We start from the raw sequence: 6,257 nt of genomic DNA, 5'->3' as shown, positions 1-6,257 counted from the left end.
TGTGAATATCATTTATTAACACACAAAAGAACCTCGAAAGAAAAGTAGTTTTATTATTGAACAAGCAATGCAGTGCAATTCGCACTGCTTTGGATTTCCTGTTATAGATACCGTCGTTTGGGGCTACTCTTGACATGCTGGGCAATCCGCATTACAGCTCCAGAAACGGTTGTTCCATACGAATTATTAATACCATTCATAAATCATAACATGCTGATAAATTTATCAAAAATCTATTCGATTATTATATTCATGTTCAGCGACTATTGTCGTACAAATGAAACACAAATTTCTTCATTATTCGAGAGTTAAACAAGCAAATGAAACCAAATTTGGCATGTGGAGGTATAAATGTTTCTACGGTGGTTAGACACTCCATCCCCCTCTTTAAGGGGGGGCTGCCATACAAATGAAACACAAATTTCTGCATTATTTGAGAATTAATCAAGCTAATGAAACGAAATTTGACATGTGGAGGTTATAGACTGCAATGAATGTTGTTACGGTGGTTAGACACTCCTTCCCCCTCTCTAAAGGGGGCTGCCATACAAATGAAACACAAATTTCTGCATTACTCGGGAATTAATCAAGTAAATGAAACCGAATTAGGCATTGAAGAAGTAGGCCTTGAGAAGCTGTCAAGCGCTCGTGGAGAAAATTTTCATGGCATTCCCAAACTAGCTCTCAAGTTGTACAGACGTATTTCAAATAAACTTTAATTGTTAACCGTTATAGAACTACGACTTTGTCTCACTGCCTAGTCCTTCAATTTCAATAGGTTATGGGTCCAGCAAAGGAAGGAATCCCACAGTTGACCGGACCAAACTATGAAAATTGGTGTTTCCGGGTCAAGCTATACATGGACGCAGTTGAAGTATCTTCTGTGCTGACGGGACCAGTTCCGGCTGAAGGCGCTGAGGGTCGTGCGAAGTGGGAGCTAACGAACAAGAAGGCCAAATCTGTTCTTGTGGGATTTATTGCGGATGATGTTCTTGAAGTTGTCCGGGAAAGGGAAACAGCGGCTGAAATGTGGAAGGCTCTGGAAGAAACTTTCGCGAAACGGTCGGTATCAAGCCAGACGTTGCTCAGAAAGCAGTTGGCGCGGCTGCTTAAGAAGGAAGGATCGTCCGTGCGAGCTCATTTCACTGTTTTCGATGACCTTGTCAGGCAACTCAAGTCAGGAGCCAAAATGGAAGAAGGTGATTTGGTGGCGCAATTATTTTTAACTCTACCCGATAGTTACGACCCTCTGATGACGGCACTCGAGAATCTGGCGGAGAAGGACCTGAAGCTGGAGACAGTCAAGCAGCGGCTGCTGGCTGAAGAGAGCAAACGGGCAGATCGTCTGGATGACTCGAGTGAAGATAATGGTGCGGCGTTTGTCGGCGGTAGGAAAAAAAACCAGAATCAGAACCAGAAGAAGTTTTCTGGTAAGTGTCACCGCTGCGGAAAGCCCGGACACATATGAAAAAGGATTGTCGTTCAAAGAAACCGGAAGGCAGCGCAAATGCTGCGGTCGGTAGTAAGGCAGTTGCATTCATGGCAAACGGTGGCCAGAGAAAGTCTGAAGCCAGGAAGATTCACTTCTGCGTGGATTCGGGATGTAGCGATCATCTCGTGAACGATGCAAGCCATCTGCAGTTCGTGCGAAAATTGAAAGATCCGTTCATCATCGATGTGGCTAAAAACGACGTGACACTGGTTGGGAAGTTTTCTGGAGAAATTAAAGGTATGTCCACCAAACGGATTGAATTTCATATACAGAACGTTGTACTATTGCCGGATCTACGAGAAAACCTGCTCTCGGTTAAGAAGCTCTTGCAGGCTGGAATCGATGTTCTTTTCACTGGTCGTGGAGGTCAAGATCGTGCGGAGTTCAAGAAGGACGGAGAACTGATAGGTGTGGCATATCTTCGTGGAAACTTGTACCAACTGGAATTGGATGTCAGTTCTACGGGAAAAACTAATATCACTGTGGCCGAAACGAGCAAGTTGTGGCATCGTCGCATGGGTCATGCAAGTCAGCAAGCGTTGAACAATCTGGCGAAGTACGAAATGAATACGGATTTTGTGAAGAAAGTTGAGTCGATTGGTTTTTGCGATACGTGCGTAATGGCGAAGCAGTGTCGAGAACCGTTCGATGGTGTACGAGAACGTGCCACATGTCCGCTAGAGAGGATTCATTCGGATGTGTGTGGTCCCATTGATCCGCCGACGTGGGATGGATCAAATTACTTCGTGGCGTTCATTGACGACTGGTCGCGTTTTGCTGTGATCTATACAATCAAGCGAAAGTCGGATGTATTCCGGTGTTTCAAAGAGTTTGAAGCTATAACTACTACTCAGTGGCAGACAAGGATTTGCAAGTTAACCGTGGATCAAGGCCGTGAATTCTTTTCGAATGAACAATTGAAATACTACAAGAAGCGAGGCATTCAAGTTCAACCAACGGTAGCTTATTCTCCTCAGCAAAACGGGGTAGCTGAACGTTCCAACCGCACCCTGGTTGAAAAGGTAAGATCAATGTTAATTGATTCAAAAGTTCCCAAGAACATGTGGTCGGAAGCGGCTTTGACGACGACGTACCTCTTGAACCGTTGTCCCACGGTGGCGTTAGATGGAAACGAAACTCCTGCTGAGAGATGGATGACTGTGAAACCGGACCTTAACAAGATCAGAATTTTCGGGTGCAAGGCCATGGCGTGGATCCCAAACCAACAGAGGAAGAAGTTGGATCCCAAAAGCCGCGAGACGATAATGGTTGGCTACGCTCCGAATGGATATCGGCTATGGGACAGAGCAACAAGAAAAATAGTGATTGCAAGAGACGTGAAGTTCAATGAGGAATGCTTCCCGTATGCAGACCAATTCGATGAAGCATCTGAGGTTCCCTTGGTGATCCCCACATTGTACGAACCAGAGGGGGACGTTTTGAAGAACTCTGTTCAAGAACTAGATGCAGTTCCTTATTCCGGGACTGATGAAAAAGACGAGTTCGAGGATTTGGAAGAAGGAGAAGTAAAAGTAAACCCAGGGGCGCTCCCTTCGCAACAAAGAAGTGACGACTATCCGGAGTCAACCACGAGGCATAGCGAACGGGAGCGCAGGCTCCCAGATCCACCATCATCCTACGCGGAGATCGAAGGGCGTGATTATCAGGACCAATGGTTGGCGGCTGTCTGTGATGAGCTGAAATCCATGGAAAACAAACAACGTGTGGCGCCTGGTGAAACGTCCAGCAGAAGTGAAGCCATTACAACCGAAGTGGGTATTCTGCGTTAAAGAAGATGCTGATGGAAATACTGTGAGACATAAGGCTAGGTTGGTCGTGAAAGGGTTTCTCCAGAAACCTGGCCTCGATTATCACGAAACCTATGCACCAGTAGCTAAGCTGACGACCATTCGAGTAGCCTTAGCTGTTGTGTTGCAGAGAGGACTGTTCATACACCAGATGGATGTGAAGACAACTTTCTTGCATGGTGAGCTTCAAGAGAAAATTTTCATGGCCATACCCGATGGTGTTGAAGCGGAACCTGATATAGTTTGCCAGCTGCAGAAGTCATTATATGGTCTCAAGCAGGCTCCAAAGTGCTGGAATGAAAAACTCAATGAAGTATTGTTGAAGCTTGGATTCAACAGATCACAGCATGATTATTGCTTATACACCCGGATCGACGAGAGGGGGAACGATGATGTCTACCTAGTCATATACGTCGATGACCTGCTGATCATGGGATTAAGGATCAAGACTGTGAAAAAGTGAAAAAGAAGTTGTCTCAGTTCTTAAAAATGACGGATTGTGGTGAGATGCAATACTTTCTTGGCATGAAAATTGCGTACGATCGGAAACCAGGAAAGATGCAGTTTTCGCAAGGAGCTAGCATTAAAAAAGTGCTGGAGAAATTTGGTATGAATGATTGCAACCCAACAAGAACACCCATGGAGAAAGGATTACAGCTGACTTGCATTAATACTGGAACCGTTGATGAACCATACCGAGAAGTTCTAGGCAGCTTAATGTACGTTATGGCCACTCGGCCGGACATTTGTTTTCCAGTTGGATACCTTGGACGATTTCAGCAAGAACCGGAACAACTACACTGGACAGCCCTAAAACGAGTGGTACGTTACATGAAAGGTACGAAGGACATGTTTCTGGAGTTCTCTCGTGGCAAGGACGTGGAGCCATTAGTTGGATTCACTGACTCGGACTGGGCGACGGATACTGTGGATAGGAAATCGGTAAGCGGATTCTTATTCCAAGTTTATGGCAACACGGTCTCATGGTCAAGCAAGAAGCAAACAACCGTGGCTACCTCCTCCAGCGAAGCCGAATACGTTGCGTTGAGTGCTGGTGTGACAGAAGCAATTTGGTTGACTGGACTCTTGGGCGAACTTGGTGTGAAGATTACGAAACCGATACCTATATACGAAGACAACCGTGGCTGCATTGGGATGGCTCAGAACCTGGAGTGCAAACGAGCAAAGCACATCGATATCAAACACCATTTCATTCGGGATCACATTGCAGCAGGACGCATACGAGTAGAACATGTTCGGACTGAACATCAGTTGGCGGACATTTTTAACAAGGTGTTGGACGTTAGAAGATTCGAGGATCTCCGGCAGATTATAGGACTCCACAATCGAGAGGGGGTGAAGAAGTAGGCCTTGCGAAGTAGGCCTTGAGAAGCTGCCAAGCGCTCGTGGAGAAAATTTTCATGGCATTCCCAAACTAGCTCTCAAGTTGTACAGACGTATTTCAAATAAACTTTAATTGTTAACCGTTATAGAACTACGACTTTGTCTCACTGCCAATCTGCCTAGTCTGCCTAGTCCTTCAATTTCAATAGGCATATTGAGGTTTTAGGTTGCAATAAATGTGTCTATGGTGGTTAGACTCTCCACCCCCATCTCTAAAGGGGGCTGCCATACAAATGAAACACAAATTTCTGCATTACTCGAGAATTATTCAAGCAAACGAAACCAAATTTGGTATGTGGAGGTTTTAGGATGCAATCAATGTTTCTATGGTGCTCCGACACTAACAGAGGAATCTGTTAGAGTGAGCTGTCATACAAATGAAAAAGAAATGTCTGCATAACTCGAAAACCCATCAAGCAAATGGAGCCAAATTTGGCATGTGAAGATTTTAGGGGGCACGAAACGTTTCTATGGTGAATAGACACTCCTCCCCCCTCTCTAAGGGGAGAAGAGGGAAGGGGTCTGTCTGTATTCTATCATATGTTTTCTGTGTCAAACATTTATTCCATGTAACGGAGAAACATGTTATTTGCAAGTGGTTGAAAAATCTGGAACGAGAATTGTGTCTGAAAATAATCTGATATTATAATGATGAGTTCTGGTAGAAGTACTAGGATTTTTGTAGTAATAGGTAAATTCAACGGGGTCGATTAGAAGATCAATCAAAGAACAGTTCTGCGATTGGACTCATGAATGTTTCAAGGAAAGGTTTGGCGGGACGAAGTTTGCCGGGTCAGCTAGTATAGAATAAAACACGTATTGTAATATGTTTGGAAGTTATTTTTTATTTGAAATAGTCTCCATTTAACTCAATATAACGTTTATAACGATAAACCAATTTATGCATAGACTCTTTCATGTCATCTAAAGGAATGTTATTTAACACCTGTGTCACGGCTGCTTGAATCGCTGGAAGATCATCGTGAAACGCTCCTTTCATGGCAGTTTTCAGTTTAGAGAACAGAAAATAGTCGCATGGTGATAGATCAGCAGAAAACGGAGGGTGGTCGATGACACAACTCTGTTTTTTCACGAACTTTTTTGGTTTTTTGAGGTGGTGCATCATCATGCAATAAAAACAGCTTTTTCTCCTCTGGATATTCAGGTCAACACGAACCACAATCGATTTTTGGTTTTGGTTCGTCCTTCGCCTTCCATTCTGCAAATTGACGCTTAGTTTCATGGTCATATTTAAAGCACCATGTTTCATCACTAGTTATGATCGAATCAAGAAAATCTGGATCGTTTTCAGAAAATCTGGATCGAAATCTGGATCGTTGAAATGATGTCTTTACAATGCTCTACACGAGCGATTTTTTGGTCTTCATTCAATTGATGTGGAACAAAGCAATTCTTTCTTTTACCCAAATCGTCAGTTAAAATTGTCCACACAGTACCAGTAGATGAACTTAATACTTCAGCCAACATTCTAACAGTGAAATTTCCGTCAACAGCAATGATTTCACGGACTTTTTCCACCAATTCAGCACGAT

Source organism: Toxorhynchites rutilus, chromosome 1 (genome assembly GCF_029784135.1).
Source record: "Toxorhynchites rutilus septentrionalis strain SRP chromosome 1, ASM2978413v1, whole genome shotgun sequence".
In the NCBI taxonomy this organism is placed as follows: Eukaryota; Metazoa; Arthropoda; class Insecta; order Diptera; family Culicidae; genus Toxorhynchites; species Toxorhynchites rutilus.
The sequence above is the reverse complement of the archived record's forward strand: the minus strand, read 5'-3'. Positions refer to the sequence as shown.